The following is a 16,845-nucleotide window of genomic DNA, read 5'->3' as shown; positions in this document are numbered from 1 at the left end:
CTCCACTGTCAAGTTGCTACTTCTCCCTTTGTGACAAGCGTCTTGTCCTTTGCGGCCATGCTCACATCCTGGGTCTCCATCATACCTTTGCCCACTAATTTTAGCATCCGTCAGTGATTCCTGCCCGCAGCCTTCGTTGCAGTGCCCAGCATTGTCCCGACGTGCTGCGTGCCTGGTGCTGTCTGCACTCAATCACCTCTGAATGAGAGACCTTGTCCCTAAGAGCTCTCCTTGGTGCACAGCCTTCTCCAGCCTGGTGGACTCAGTAGCTCTCTGTGTCCCTGTAACTCAGCGTTTGCTTCTCTGGCATCCTCCTCCCACCCTCTGGGCTAATTCTGGGTTTTCTCTCTCTCTCACAAGACCTTTGGTCTCTGATCCCTGCATCTCCAGTTCTTCGTGTAATCGTGTAATCACATCCCGAGTGCACAGCAACTTGAGTGAAATAATGTGGCTGTAGGGCCTTTCTCACCCGAGGCCATCCTCCCCGATCCATCCCTGCCGCATTGTTCTTTCTGTTGCACCTTCTTGTCCTGGCTCTTGGGTGGAGCCAAGCCGTGTTTTTGCCCCGTATAAAGCGCACAGTCAATGATGCACATTGGAGCTTTTTCACAACTGCTGCTCTTAAGCCAGGTGTCCTGAACTCCATCTCTCTACTCTTGAAATTTTAAGTGAAGTTCAAGGCTTCGGGCTCATTCCTGTTAAATACCATCTGGCTCGTTTAGCCTGTCTTTTCCACAGTAGAGGTCCTTCTGATACCTGATTCTGTTCTTTAGCCCCTTTGCTATCTTTTCAGCTTTGTGCAATCTAATCATTCTTCCTCTTCCAAATGACTGACAACAGTGTCTCATATTCATTGAGACCAAGTTGAATTAAAATCACATGTTCTTTATGACCTTTCGATAATATCTAAGTTTTTCTTTCACTCACTCATTAATGAATACTTACTGAACATCTGCTGCATGACAGACACTGTTCTAATTGCCTGGTTTATGGATAAAAAGCAAACAAAAGCGTAAACAAAAACGTAAATAAAAACAGATTTCAGGGAGTTCCCTACATGGCTTCGTGGTTAACGAACCTGACTAGTGTCTATGAGGTTGCAGGTTCAATCCCTGGCCGCGCTCAGTGGGTGAAGGATCTGGTGTTGCCACAAGCTGTGGCATAGGTCGAAGTTGTGGCTTGGATCCTGTGTTGCTATGGCTGTGGTGTAGACCAGCAGCTGTAGCTCCGATGCAACCCTTAGCCTGGGAACTTCCATATGCCACAGGTGTGGCCCTAAAAAGAAAAGAAAAAAAGTCACAGTGAGAAGCCTATAGTTGAATTAGGGTCTAAATGATAAAAGGAAAGGAGCCGTGAGAGGATCTGGGGGAAGCTTAGTCCTGCAGAGGGAAGAGCAGGTGCAAAGGTCCTGAGGCAGGTGTGCATTTGGCATACTCAGAGAACAGAAGGGCAGGCAGTAAGCTAGAACAAGGTAACAACTTCCCATTACTTCACAGACATACTTATTACATTTCCCCCCAGAAGTCCTCTAATTTTATGTTTGAAATTTGACCTTGTTTGCTCAGATAGCTAGAAAAAGAGTTAGAACAGAATTGCAAGAAGAGAACTAGCACATTTCCCAGGAACAAAGTATCATCTGAAAACAAAAACAAGACAAAATATTGGAAATTATGGATGCTTAGGGGTTGGAGGACATCTTCTATCTCTCCAAGTATACGCTTCTTCCCTAGGGGAGGTCCAGTGACGTTTCCTAAGTAGAAAACCCATCTGCACTGTCATGGGTTATAGTTTTGGATGCATTAATATCTAGTGTAAGATGCTGCCTTGAAACATGCGCTTGGATTTTATACTGAAGACCTTTCAGTGACTGCAGACGTGGTGTAAATCAGATGACAGACGTTGTTTTCTTAGTCTTTTCAGTAGAGCATAAAGAATTTTGTTGCATGTCTATCTGGAGTAATGTCTTAGTTTGGATTGTGGTGTTTTGTTGCAAATAATAGGTTTTTTGAGTGTTTGATGAACTCTCTCCAAAAGGCCTTAAGACTGAAATGCTCATAACTCTCATGGGAGCAGTGTGTGCTGGAAACAGAGGGCTCCGTATCTCCGTGTCCTCTCTCACTTCTCTGCTCTTTGTCCGTGTGAGCCGAGGGCACAGCGTTCTCAGCACCAATAGCAGAGGAGTAGGAAAGGAAATGCTGAGATGATGACTGTGTGTGCAGTAGAAATGCCTGCGTCTTGTTTGTCTCTAAGCATGAACGTTCAGAACACAGGAAGCTCAGACTGCCCTTTTCTTGCCCTTTCTTTTAGGCAGAAATTTAGAGAGGTGTAAGTTAAATTCCTTCGGTAAATTAGATGTGTTCTTTGGGGTTCAGAGATCGTTAGCATAATTAACGGTGGTGGTGTAAATGGACTGAGAGGAAATTGAGAACGGAGCGAACCAGGAAGGTAAGTTCTAGTACATTATGGGCACACTGTGAAGGCAGCTGAACTATAGAAAAATTATTTATACTTAATCATTACTTGGCTGTAAGCGACTCACATGTATATTTTCATAAAGACGATTACAGGGAACCGCTTACGTGGCTGTTCCTTTCCTTTCCCCGGGGTACAAACTGTCCCATGTATTATAGGTGAGAGAGCTTTTGGGTTACATGTTAGGGAAAGTTCTGTCCGGCTCTGAAAGAACCATGCAGTTGACTAAAGAAGCAGCTGTACTTCCTGCTGCATGCTTTCAACAGTGTCAGCTCCAGGAGCGCAGTGTGTCCCCCCCCACCAACCACCCACCTGTCCTCAGGGAGCACCCAGGCTGGTGTTGCCGTGAACAGCATCGACTGACTCCCACACCTGCTTGTCTGAGGACAGATAGATGAGTTGGTAGTTAATAACCTCATGTATGATAATAATAACAGTGAAAATATTTGAGAAGGCAAGTTATTCCATATACCTAAACATATAACCAAATATACTGGGAGCAGAAGTAGGAGTTTTGCATAACCACTCCAAAAAAAAAAAAATAAACCTTCAATATTCAGAGCATAAATTATGACGTCTGTTAGATGGCATTTTTTTTTTCTTATTCGATAAGAGTTTAAAATCTGCATATTTACACACTCGACCGACTTGGTATGTTTTCTTCAAGCTATCATTATAACGAAGCAAACAGCTTAGAAAAATTCACAGCTTGGTAATTTTATCACGAATGCTTCAATTTCAAAGGTAACTTGAGTTAGCCCTGAGTTAGTAAGCTCAGGAAACTGTATAGAAATTTTTTTCTATATAGTACATGTATCTTCTAAGGAGCATATATGTATTGGAGTTGTACTTTTTAGATAAAGATGTATCTCTTCATTCTTTATCTTTAGTTTCTTTTATTGTACTTTGATGTGAACAGGTTTGAACTATGTAACTATAGGTCATGTTGTCTGATGCCATCATTCAAAGGGAAAACAGAGATCCAGAAGGTCTATGTGGCTTGTCCAAGGTTACATGGCTAGTGGCCGAGCAGGACCTAGAATCCCTGTCTCCTGGTCCCCAGCTGGCTTTATGCAGGTGCTGCTAGGACATCTGCATCCAGGGCTTGGAGGGAGACAGGCCATGAGCAAGGACAGGGAGTGGGGGCAGCTCCTGTACAAGGATCAGGTTTTTCTCTCCTGGAGAACAGACCTGGCAGAAACTAGGCAGAGCAGTCAAGCCACACCAGACAGCTTAGCATTCAGGACCAAGTCCAGTCCAAGAGCTGGAACTTGCCCTCCCGTAGCAGGGATGATAATTTCTCTTCTATATTTTGGATATCTGTCATGTGCTAGGCATTAGGCTGTGCATTTTGTTGTAATGTATCGTTTAATGTTTGCAGTAACCCCTGCAGAGAGGTGCTGTGTTCCTGTTTTCATAGTGGAGGGCGTGGAAAGTTAAGTGACATGCCAAAGTCACAGAGCGTGCTCTGAGAGAGTGTGCTGTGATTTGACCCTGTTCGGCTTAGCCAGATCTCTTTGATTTCTGCAGTTTTATGCTGCCAAGCCGGAATCACAGGGGAAAAAGGGGCTGAGGGATGTGACGTGATCAGGGATGTGGTAAAGGGCAGTGGGGTGTGTGCCCAGCCTTGGAGGCTTACAGCAAAGGGACAGTGTGGTCCTGACGTCATGAGTGGAGGCCACCTCTCCTGGCACAGCAGATAACAGAAGGAATTCCCACCTCGTTCTCATACCTAGCCCTGAGGCGCTGAATAGAGATGACTCACTGGCCCTGAAAAGTGGCTGAACCTCTGTATGTGGTTTAGCGCCCACGGGCAACAGTTATCGGGAGGGAAAATCTTGGGCTCCTGAGACTTGTAAAACATCTAACATCAGCCAGTAAGCACCTGATGGGATTCCACAGTCACTGTACCAGAAGGCACTGATGCCAGGGGACAGGGACCCCCACCAACACCATCAAGGCTAAACAGTCCAAAGGAACAAACCGGGATGGTGGAGAGTGGAAGAACCACACCCTGAAGAAGACGCACTGAATGTCTGTAGACTGTGAAACGTCTGGAAGAACGACACCCCGAAGAAGACGCACTGAATGTCTGTAGACTGTGAAACGTCTGGAAGAACCACACCCCGAAGAAAAGGCACTGGAAGTCTGTAGATTGGGAAACCTCGAGTGGACGTTTAGCCTAAAAAAGAACTTTGGGGGAAGCCTTGCACTCTGCTCTTACAGGTAAGGGAAGGGGTTTTTCTCTGAGCCTCTTTCAGTGGTCTAGACACCAGATGCTTCTTGATCCTCACCAGTCCCACCAAGGGAGTACTTCCCTCCCTACAGATGAGGAAATTAAAGCGTAGAGATCATTTGCTGTGGGTTCCTTAGCTAGTCCATGGATCCAAACCCTGTTGTTCCTGAATCCGAAGCCAAGTGGAAGAGAAGTTAGATTTAAATCAGAGCGGCCCCCGTAGCAAAGCTAGAACGAGCAGGTATAACACAGAGCGAGGGGAATTTCACAGGTCAATCCCAGAGCACTTTCTTGTAACAAGTGCTGTTCACACACACAAAGACACACAGCAGCTTTACTGAGAGGTAATTTCTGTGACTCTCACTTGTTCTATGTACACAATTCCAAAGTGCCTTTGAAGGTAGCAAGTGTCCTGTCATTGGAACTGCTTGAGTAGAAGAGGCTGGAAAATCTCTCAGGGATATAGCAAGAGGGAGGTCCTGCTTCCCTTTCTAGAAAAGTTCATTCTAAGTAACTTTAAAGTGCTCTCACTACCCCCAGAGTGCTGAGCAACTGAAGTGTTTTAAACTTTGATGGCTCCGTGGGAACAGAAGCGCCCAGAAGAGGCTCCAATTGTGCTTGTTATCTTTGTTACTGTAACATGGGCGGCACGGGAGAATTGCAGGGGAGGCTTTAAACATTTCAGATGCGGGCACAACATTGTAAATTAACTGTAATAAAAAAATAAAACTCAACACCTTTGATGCAAATGGGAGGACCACGCCCCGGGGGGCCAAGGTGGGGCAGGGGCAGCGTGGGATGCCTGTTCGAGGCAGCCAGCCCTGCCGAAAGCCCCTTGCCCCGGCCAAGATGCTCAGGTGCTCTTGCGAGTCGTGAAGGGTCAAGGACCCACCCCAGCCCCGTCCTGCCAGCCGCCCCCAGTTCCTGCCCGTTGTTTCTTCTCTGTGTCCTGATGGTGAATCAGCCGCATCCGATTCATTTCTAGTTTGGCAGCAGCTGCCGCTGTCCCATGTCCAGCTCTTTCAAGACGTCCAAGGCAGGGTTGCCAATTTAACCAGAGACAGTTTGTTTCGTGACCTTTTAACCAGCGGAACTTTTGTTTACATCTGATGTCACGTCCACCAGATATTTCTACAGAGCTTGAGGGTGGAAAGGCCCTTGAGAAAAGACTGTCAATTCCATCTCCAAGTCTGATCAGAGTTTCTGCTTTCAGGGCAGTGATTTTTACCCATATTGGAAAGTTTTTGTGTGTCCTTTCGAAAGTTGTTCGGGTCACGGCGTATACACCCGTGTCGGAACATGAGGGCTTTCTCTGTATCTCCTTTATGGAACGTGTAGTGTTTACTGATTATCATGTGGTCCCGTGAAAATCTAGCCTGGGAGCCAGAAAGTATCAAAACTGGCGGCCTTGGGGAGCCTTCAGTCCTCCGTGAGCCTCATTTGCCTTGTCTGTAAAATGAGACGAACAGCTCCTGCCTGAGTGTCCCTTTAAGAATCCACTTGAGAAGCGTGTGTGTGCTCATGCCTTATAACGTACATTTGTTGTGCTCTGGCTGTGTCCCAAGTGCTGCACTCGTTCCCGGGGAAGCTTGCAGCTTAGTGAGGACACGGGCTCAAAACCAAGTCACTGTTAAGGGGCAGAGATGCACAGGACCCTCGGGGAGCATCAGGCAAAGGTTAGAAGGACTGCGTTCTTGGCGTCGGGATTTCAGGAAAGGCTTCCCACAGGTGGAGGGAGGACCAAGTGGAGGTGAACTAGGTGGACGGGAGAACGAGGAAGCAGGGTGGGCAGAGGCTCGCAGGTGAGAGCAGGAGAGGGATGCCGTGATGCCAGTGCAGCTGGGTGTTTGGTTCGGTGGCCTTTGGGAGAAGCGACTGTGACTGAGGAGGGGGCATAGGAAGGGGACTCAGAGGAGGAAAGGCAAGAGGTGCAGGTGAAAGGGACCCTCCTCTGTTCTCTTCTTCATTTGCCTGATGTCGTGTAGGTGTTTGGAGGTGGAACAGGAATGAGGCTGAGGGATTTCCGTTCCTCGCCCAAACCCTGCCGTCTCAAAGAACGCGTTGTCCAGGTCAGGTGTGGTGTAGTTTAAGGCCGGGGGTAGGCACCGACGCCCACTGGTCCTTACCCGAAAGTCTCTTGCAGAGGAAGGAGCTGGCTTTTGTAAAGAAAGCCTTTCTAGCTCAGGAGGTCTGAATTGCAGTGAAACCCGGAGGCGGTCCCCAAACCACGCGGAGCCCTGAGCGGGAGCTTCTGTAGAGCCTCACAGCAATTTCCTGCATCTGCCCCGATTTTACAGCCAGCAAAACCGCAGCCCCGACCCTCCACGTGCTCGCAAAGCAGCTGCCTCAGTTAGCTTATGCGTCTCACCCTCACCCTGTGGCCTCCCCCGTTGTGCTCCCTTAGGAATCAAGGAAGCACAGAGCCGGCTACCCCAGCCGTGACTTCCTTTCTTCTGCAAGAGCCAGGGCCACGAAGCAGAGGCCCCGCTAGCATGGGAAGGGTGGCAGTTCTCTTGGCGGGATGCTCTCATGCCACGAATTGGCAAGCCTGCGCCCGATCCAGCCAGACTTCCTCTTGGCTGTGAAACGGGCTGTCCCCCTGCGTGTCTAGGCCAGTGAGTCCTATCGGAAGGCCAGAGGGCTTCATCAAAAGCATGTGATGACCAGGGGCCTAATCTCTCCTGCCTCTTCTGTTGACTCTGTCAACAGGTGCTGGGGCGGTCGGGGTGATGGCAGGGGCTTTGTCACGGCTGCTTGTGTTCTGAGCTGTGGCTGGATCCCTGATCCTCGGGCCCTGGGAGTGCAGAGCAGACATGTGCCACGTCGAGGGAGCTCCCGGCAGGCAGCCACGAGACCCGGATCCCAGGCCTGGCCTCAAACCAGCAGCCTTGGCCTTGAGCGTGTCATCATCAAGAGGTGGTCATTTCTGCCCGTAGAAGGAGAAGGCTGGGCTTAGATCATCTCTGAGGTGCTGTCTACATCTACGCTGGCGGGGATCCAGGGCACTGACCTTGACGCTAAGTGCGTCACCGCCCGGTCTCCCCCCCGGGCCCCGCTGTGGGCCCCACCGCCTCCTTTCTCTCCTCTCGCCACCTGCCTGCCCCCGCCTGGCCCTGCCTTTCACCCTGGCCTCTCTGTACCTGGAGGGAATCCTTTGGTTCCCAAGTAGGGTTAGATTACCAGATAGGCAGGCTAAACACGTGTTTAGGACACCTGCAAAGCAAAGGGACCGCTAGAACATGTTTTTAAAAGAATTTGATATTTGTTCCTTTAAAAAACATCCAAGCAATGGTCACGGGGAAAATCGCAGACTTTTGCTAGAATTCATCGTTATTATTATTATTATTTTAATTTTTTTAGGACTGCACCCACAGTATATGGAAGTTTCCAGGCCAGGGGTTGAATCAGAGCTGCAGCTGCCGGCCTACACCACAGCCACAGCGACGTGGGATCTGAGCCACATCTGCGACCTACCCCACAGCTCACAGCAACGCCGGATCCTTAAGCCACTGAGCGAGGTCAGGGTTTGAACCCGTGTCCTCAAGGATACTAGTTGGGTTCATTACCGTTGAGCCACAACAGGGACTCCCCCTTATTCTTATTGTATGTTTTTTTTTTTTTGATGTGCTGGCATTTAGATTAGAATTTTATTGTATTTATTGAACAATATAGAGCATACTGTTATCTAAACAATATGAACATTTCTTTAAGTTTCTTTTTTATCAGGGTGTAGTTGATTTGCAGTGCCGTTTGGAGAAGCTCCGTGACCTCTTCAGTACTTAGGCCGGCGGAAGCCTTGCTCTTCAGCTGTGAGCTTCTTGGACTCCGCCTTTGTGCGAAAGCCTCGGGGGTGGGTGGGGAGGCACCCTGTTCTGCGGGGGGCCCTCCCGTCTGTGCTCGCCCTGTGTGCTGCTTTCCTGCAGGAGCATATGGATCTAGCACCGCCTTGCCCGGAGCCTCCGATTTCGTGCCTTCTTTCTGGTTGCACATCTCCACAGCGGGTGTTCGGCCCTGGGACCAAGAGAAATATGTGCCCGTTTCCAAAGTTGCCCATCAAATGGAGACATAAGTTAGTCTCCAGAGCGCTTAAATGCCGCAAGTACCCATAAGCTTTTGAAGGAATGCAGTAGAAATGCAGGGGCAGAGCACTTTCTGGAAGGTGCTCCCTGCCGGAGGGACCTTGAAGGCTGAGGGTGGAGGGTTTGACTGAACCGACACCATGCGGGTATCTCAGGGGCCTGTTACTTTATTTCTAAATTCTAAATCCCCAGAGGGTGGACTGTTGGCTGCTCCCCCTTCTCAGAACTGCCCCAGACTGGCTTCTCCCAGACTCGGGCTCTCTGTCCCTGTCCCCCTCTCTCTCCTGTCCTGGCTGTGCTCCTTTGAGTCTGTCCCTTCAGATAAGCTGCTGCATGTGGCCGCTGAAAAGAACAGCCAAGCTGAGTCCTGCGGGCCCGCGGAACAAGAGGGCTTTTTCCAGTAGACTCTGGTTGCTTAGGAGGGCGACTGGCTCTTGCACTTGCCCTGTGCGGCCCCTGTCCCTTATTTTCACCGCAGTCTGGTCAAGCCCGTGTGTCGTCAGTGTCGTGGCCTCCTCTCGTCATCATCACGGTGAAATGTGTGGAGTGCTGCTTGTGCGCCACGCACCGCACTCGCCGCAGCGTGTGTGTGGATGTGTTAAATCCTTATCACAGCCTCTGAGTGCTGTTGTCTGCCTTACGGGTGCAGAAAAGGGAGGGCCAGAGATGCGAAGGGACCTGCTTGAAGGCCCCAGCGCGAGGAGATGGCAGAGCCAGGATTTTAACCCTAGCCATGTCACCCCTGAGCGCCTGCCTTGAGCTGCGACATCGTACGAGGTGTGCAGAGGAGGAGCTGGGCGGTCTGGGGGCTGGGGACCGCGTGGACAAAGCAGGGAGGACTCCTTCTGAGTTTCTTCCCATCAAGACAAAAGTGGTTTGAATTGTTGTTTTGTTTTGTTTTGTTTGGCTTTGGGGGGTTTTGTTTGTTGGCTGGTTGGTTTGGGGCCACCTGGGCACATTGAGTCCCTGGCCAGGGATCAGATCTGAGCTGCGGTTTTGACCTAAGCTGCAGTTACACCACAGCTGCAGCCACGCCAGATCCTTTAACCCCCTGCGCTGGCCTGGGGATCGAACCTGCATCCTGGCGCTGCAGAGACGCCGCTGATGCCATTGTGCCACTGCGGGAACTCGTCGGATTGTCAAACGAGAAATGCCAGAAAGTGCTTCCTCTTAACTATATTTGATAATGTCTTTTCTCTGTAAGGCCGTCTTTTCAAGTCTCTTAGTCACTTTTCTCCATCCTTCTACTTGATCGAAATAAAAGTTGTCTGATGGGATGCCTGTTCAGTGAGGTTCACGGCACCATATTGCCAGGTGTCATTTCCAGTCAGGTGCACTGTTCTCACCACTGAAACGGCAGGATTCGCCGGACAGGATGGTGTCAGGTGTCTGATGGTGCCCTGGGCAGGCCAGCACAGCCACGTGCAATGAGATGCGTCTTTTCCGCTCCTGGTGGTGTCGACGGGTCGAAAAGGCGGGTTTCCTCCCGCAAGTTGCACCTTGTTTCCTCTGCTTCTTTACCGCGTTGATTTGGGGGCCGGGGGCTGTGTGCTGCTGTTCCTGGCTGTGGTCATCAAAAGGAGCCTCTTTATTTTATGAACATTCCCGTCAGCTGCTTCCCTTGAATGGAATCCTTAAGACTAATGTGACGCTTCTGGTTGAGCCCAGACACCTTAAATTTAGCTTTGAATGGATTTCTTCCAACACGTAAGGACGCTTTTAAGATTCTCTCTATGACTCTGGTATCTCACACGCACTTGTCACTCTATGTCATGGTTCCAGTGGCTTGGAAGGGTCCAGAGGCCGTCACTGTTCTCACACCTGAGAATAACTGTCATGAAATGCCCAGTGCAGCCAGAGACCCACCCACCTCCCGCCACTCAGGACTCGAGCCCGTGGCTCTTACTACCGCAGGGACAAACCGGAGAAGGTGGAGCCTGAAGAATTAAAGCCCAGTGAGGTGGCGGGATGAAACTTCCCCACAGGGATCTTTCTAGGCCGATCTCTTTGCCTCCCGCCCCCCACCGCCCCCTTACTTCCCTGGAACCGAAGGCCTTTCACCCTTGGTGTGGCCCTCTCAGGAGCCCCCAGCCTCAGCTGTGCCTCGTGGCTGTCAGTGACCCTCTGACCACGGGGAAGGCAGGAACGTCGGACCCTCAGCTTCTCTTTGGAGTTAACGGAGCATCTGTAGTTAACAGATGAGAGAAGGCGATTAGAGATCCCGGCTGCGCACTGGGCTGATTCCTGGGGCTGTGTCTTTGTGGGCCAGGCCCAGGGGAAAGGGGGAAGGAAAATGAACTTCTCTTCACTCCTTTTTTTCCTTAAAAGGACTCTGCGGGGGGACAAACGGGGACTCTGAACTTGGTGAGCCAGCGTGGCCTGTGCTACCTGGAGCTGTGCCTGCCACACCTGCAGTGGCCGGTCTCTGTAAACTGCAGGGAAGGGTGGGGACCCCTTAGAATCCCAGTTCCAATCAAGACTTCATGCAAACACTTAGATTCTATCATCGTGGCCCCAGGTTCGAGTCCTGGTGCCGCCAGTGTTAATGAGCCGAGCAGGCTGGGGCAAGGAGCGGAGCCTCTCGGGCACAGTCTCCTCCGCTCTTTGAGGTTGATGATAGCGCTTACGTCACAGGATGGCCTGAGGACGAACTTAAGAGATGACACGTGTGACGGATGACATGGTTTGTTAGCCGCCAGGATCCTCGCGGTTGTGTTCCTGCCCTGGGCTGACTCTTTCAGGTGCCGGCAAAGAAATCTACATGGATTTTTATCTGGAAACACTTCATTCTGAAGGTTTTTTTCTTTTATTTATTTATTTATTTATTTTGGTCTTTTTGCCTTTTCTAGGGCCGTACCCGCGGCATATGGAGGTTCCCAGGCTAGGGGTCCAACCGGAGCTGTAGCGGCCAGCCCATGCCAGAGCCACAGCAACACAGGATCCGAGCCGCGTCTGCGACCTACACCACAGCTCACGGCCACGCCGGATCCTTAACCCACTGAGCAAGGCCAGGGATCGAACCCTCAACCTCATAGTTCCTAGTCATATTCGTTAAGCACTGCGCCACGACGGGAACTCCCTGAAGGTTTTTTAATAGCCCTTTTATAAAGGAGTGATGCATAAAATATCCGGCTGCAAAAAATGGAGAAGGGCTTGTGACGGCGTCTCACGGTGCCCTGTGCGTAATTTCAGCAAAGAACTCATCCTAAGGATTTTAGGTTCTCACCTTTGGCCTTTAGCCTACAAAGCAGGTGGAAGGAACTTTCCAGGTGGTTAACACCCCTCCTAGGTCAGAAACCTATTTCCATGGGCTACGTCATCAGTAATGTTTTGGGTGGGGCTGTCTCTGTTTTCTGTGTATGTTAGGTGAGTTGTGGTCCCCCTCTAAAAATTCACCAGAAGTCGGCTACCGTGTTTCAGGCTACCTTCCCCGGCGGTTCGGTGGGATGGGGTGGGTGGGCACACACGTACCCACGAACAAATCAGGCCAGAGTATTGCCGTCCCCTCTCGCCACTTGTCTGCACGTATATCTTCAATAAATAGTTGCTAAAAACTGCGGTATGCAAGGAAGTAGGCCTGCCTACTCCTGAGATTTGACAGGGTCCATAAATAAGCCTTCCTCCATGGATTAAAAAGCAGTGGCGAGAGATCAAGGACCAGGCGGATGGGCCGCAAAATGCCATCTTTATGACTGCAAGTGCTTTTCCGAGAATGCGGCTTTGGGGCGCCTGCCAAGTGGGCCTTCTGAAACGTCATCCTGGAGGGAGAGAGAGTTACCCACTCTTCCTCTGGCCCCAGCAGGAGAAGAGTCCCAAGTACAGCCCTGCTGCAGGCGGGCAGATCCCAGGGAGAGGACGGAGGAGGAGCGGGAGGCCAGGTCTGCTTCGAGGGGTGGCGGGTCCTCTCCAGCGGGGCAGTGACCAAGTGTCTCTCGCAACACCTGCAGTGGAGTCTTCCCAGGCGGATGGGGCCTGGGTGGGCCTGGCCTGTCTCTCCCGGGACGCGCAGCCGGGAAGGGAAGTACAGCGTCTGTACAGCTGTGCTCGAGCCCGAGATGCTCTTCTTTGCCCTTCTCCCAGCTTTTGCTGAAGCTTTCAGTGTGGGCTAACCGCACGTTTCATGCAGCAGCCACGTTTGCCCCTGGCACTTTCACGGCCCCCTTCTAACGTCTGAGGCTTCTTTCAATCCCCACTTTTAGGCTTTTAAAAAAATGAAGCCTTATAGGACAAAAAAAAAGGATGAGCAGAACAGGTCCTCTCCATAAAGTGCCAAATGGCACTGCCTTCCAGACATCTGGTGGCGTATATAACTTAGCCCAAAGGTGACTTTTACCCTAAATACAAGCACAATACAGATGACACTGCATGGTGACACTGGGCTCAGACAGAAGCAAGTGCACTGCTGCTGCTGAAGAGCAGAAACAAGAAGTTACTCCCGTCGCCGAAGGGAAGTCATTGCTTTTATTATTCCCACGATGAATATCCTGGCTTTGGAGTTGACTTTGTCGTCCTGAGCTGAGCAGAACCTCCCAGGCCTGCTCAGCCCCTCTCGTCTCCTCTCCCCACCTTCTGTGTCCTTTCTAAAGGACAGCGTTTGACAGAATTTAAGGTCGACCAAGATTTCTCTGTTGGTGTTCTCAGCCAAACTTTGGGGAGCTGGTTGTCACCTAGGACGTGTGGCTGGCTTTCTGCAGAAAATCCTGCCCACGGATGGCACCCAGCTGGCCTCACATGGGCTCTGAAGACCTGTCTGTGTGTGTGCGTTTGTTGTGGCCACTGGGCAGGAACAGGAGACGAGGGTCACGGCTCTGACGTGCTGAGTCGTCTGGACCCAGCCCGGCTGGCCCAGGCTCCCCAGCTGCATTGGTTCGCTTTACTGCTCCTGACTCTTTTGCAGATCCCTGGAGGCTCCTGGAGCCAGGGTGGGGGGGAGTGGAGCCCAGGCATCTGATTTATAATACGTGCCGCAGCTCATCTTGATTCAGATGGGGCTTTATGAGAAACACAACAGGGCAGGTAGCTCCAGTGCCTCTGTGCAGACCTGTCAGCGTTTCCTCGTGCAGAGGGACGACCGTGCTTGTCACATTCGGAGCACGGAGGGTCCCACGAGGCTCGTGGGCCACCCTCAGGTGCCGAGCTTCCTGTCTTCCCCAGAGCCTTTCTGCACAAGTGCCCGCAGCCTCTTTGCCATTTGTTCCTACATCACCAGGGCTGTGCGTGAACAAGAAAAACGAATACCAGGGAACAGATGAGAACTACGGCAACTTGTCTCTTGGAACTTGCAAGCTAAACACTCTCGGGCCAAAACACATGTATCTTTCCTTCTTTTCTTTTCCCTGCCCTGGCCTGATGTAACCTCCCTCTTAATCTTACACCAGCCCCTGAAATGTTTCGGTCACAGCCTTTCCTGAATGTTGTTCTTTGGCTTATCTGCAAGCGTTTTAGCCTCTTCTGCCCCTGATCCAGTCTTTTCCCTTTCGAGGTCACTTTCTTCCCCCAGTAGTTAAAATCATTTAAAAATACAGATTCATGCCCCAGACATGGAGGTCACAGAACGTTAAAGCATCAGAGACCTTAGAAATCTTCAGTGCCAAGAGGAGGTTTTTCCTGTGGAGCTCAAACTTAGGAGTTAAAATGCCCTACACTTATATTATTATTCATTATATGAATATGATTCATTATGTGATTCCTTGTATGATTATCCTGTTTCTAAATTACAAATAATTTACAGGAGGGAACTTTGGTGTATCTCGAGGAGCTGGTCTCAGTGCAAACGAAGGAAGTACCAGTGAATGCTTGATAGGGTGCTTGGAGGAATTTATTCTAAAAACACTTGTTGCCTGTGTTTTGTATGCCAGGCAATTGGGATCTGTTAGATGACAAATATACAAAGATCCATAAGACAGCATCTCTCCTCTGGAATAACTTACAGTCAATTGAGTAAACAAATAATCCTATCCTAATGGTTTTACCCCGATGACTGCCCACACAGTAGTGGGGTCTCAGTTCCTCTGAGTGGCTCACTCTGCCCTGGGGGGCAGGTGGGGGGCAATGGCTGTCCCTGAAGGGTGTGATTGAGTTTGGATTTTGGTTTGGTTTGGGTTTTTTTGAGGGTGTCTTCTTGGCTGCACTCAGGCGGCATGTGGAAGTTCCCAGGCTGGGGATCCAACCTGAGCCACAGCAGTGACCCAAACCACAGCAGTGACAATGCCAAGTCCTTAACCACTAGGCCACCGGGATACAATTGAGTTTGGATTTTAAGGGTGCACTGAATCTTAGATTTTTACATCAGGTAGGACGAGACAATCCAAACACAGCCCTCGCAGTTTACAGATAAGACCTGGAGACCTAGAGATTTTCGTGCCATTGCTGGGATTCAGGAGCTGGTCAGCGTCAGACTGGACTGCCACGACAACTTGACAGTTTCTTCTAGAAATGGAACCTGAGGTTCCCAAAGAAATCGTTGTTTGGGGAAAACGGGATCAACTTTGAATCTAGTTTCTTCTGGAACAACCTGTTGTTTTTAGAGTCACGTTTATCATAAAGCTGTCTTAGAAAAATTAAGTGTTTGTATGAGTCTAAAGTAACAGCGCTCCTGCTACATGAATGAGCTACATTATTTTAGTATTTTATTACAAAAACAGTAAAAGGCAGGGCAGTCTGGAAACTTGCTAATTGGAATTGTTCCGGGGCCCTCAAGTAATCTGGGAGCTTTGATTTTTATAAATCATTGCACCAGCTATTCCAGGCACTTAATAAATGGCACATATATTTGAATCTTATCTTAAATAAACCATTTCTGTAAAATTATGAAAGTACCACTTCTTTTTGTTTTTAATTAGCTCTAAGGATTGGTTAGCGTTAGTGTGGCCTTTTGACCTTTAGGGGTGCCTTACATTTCTGTGCCTGTAAAGTTTATTTCTAAATTTTTGACCATGTGTCTAAAAATCACTTAGAAGTTTATTACATCATTTGCAGTTCCTGATTAGCAGAATTCAATAGACTAATACCCTCATCAAGAATCATTTTGAATGCCTTCTTCTATTTCTCTAAAATGATTGGGCAACCTGCAAAATTGTGTGTGTGTGTGTGTGTGCGTGCATGTGTGTGTGCACATGTGTAGCATGTGTGTTTAGTTCTGCCTCCTAGTCCATCAGTTTTTAGCTCTGTGAATTTATGAGGATGTTACCTAATATTTCTAAACTCTTTTTTTTCCATCTGTAAAATGAGGGAAATCATTTGTCTCAAGGAGTTGTATTAATGAAAGGAAATAGTCTTTGTAAAATCCCCACCCCCCAGTGTGCCTGGCACATACTCGCATCTCAAAAAATTATAGCTTGAATTATTTTGCTTCATCTGCAATGAATATGTTATAACAGAGCAAACCTGTTTTGTATTGAGAAAAATTAGCCTCTTCTTTTCAGCACATAGTAAGAATAGGATAAATATTCTGCCTCTCTCTTTATTCTTTTGGGGTTCTAATGAACATTTTTTGCAACAGCAGTTTTAATGATTAATTTTAAGGCCTGACCCTAAGCATTACTGACTAAGATAAAAACCACAAGCCTCAAGAGTTAGTAAGTATTGATATTGGATGAGATCCAGTGGATGAATGATGTTTAATATATTAAATATTAAAGGCAGAATCTTTTGGTCTGGTGAGTGTTGCTAATGCTGCCAATTAAAACATCAAGTTTGATTTATGAAAGTTTAAATGCATCTGGATAAAATCCACTTCACCTGACGGTTACTGCATATTAGCTATAAAATACTCTTAAACTCAAGAAATTTCCTGAAATTCTCTGTGAATTTAATGAGAAAAATAAAGATAACTTTGTTATTTAAAAGCTTATATTTTTCAGTGAGTAGCTAAATTTGCATCTTTAATGTTACCTCAGTTGCTTATGATTTTAAAGTAGTATGGACTACATTGTAAATATAAAAATAGGGAGTTTCCTTGTGGCCCAGTGGGTTGGGGATCTGGCATTGTCACTATGGCGGCTTGGGTTGCTGCTGTGGCGCAGGTTTGATCCCTGGCCTGGGACCCTCCATGTGCCA

At 49.0% G+C, this 16,845-nt stretch overlaps 1 protein-coding gene across 16 annotated transcripts in view; it reads left to right on the top strand.

Annotated features, from left to right (window-relative positions):
- Positions 1-16,845, top strand: part of LRRC8D (leucine rich repeat containing 8 VRAC subunit D) — a 115,958-nt gene that overhangs the window by 78,615 nt on the left and 20,498 nt on the right. Inside the window, exon 1 of one of the 16 annotated variants that reach the window (XM_085024110.1) lies at positions 3,951-4,698. The exons of the other annotated variants lie outside the window; for them this stretch is intronic. The gene's annotated coding sequence lies outside the window, so the exon portion shown is untranslated. Of the gene's footprint in view, positions 1-3,950; positions 4,699-16,845 lie in introns of those variants that run through there. 16 annotated transcript variants of the gene reach the window in all.

The sequence above is a fragment of the Sus scrofa genome, chromosome 4, assembly GCF_054392235.1.
Source record: "Sus scrofa isolate SSC_HxYL_T2T_F1_AM1 chromosome 4, Sscrofa_HxYL_maternal_Yorkshire_Landrace_v2.0, whole genome shotgun sequence".
Classification (NCBI taxonomy): Eukaryota; Metazoa; Chordata; class Mammalia; order Artiodactyla; family Suidae; genus Sus; species Sus scrofa.
Note: the sequence above shows the minus strand (reverse complement) of the source record. Positions and strands in the feature narration are given on the sequence as shown.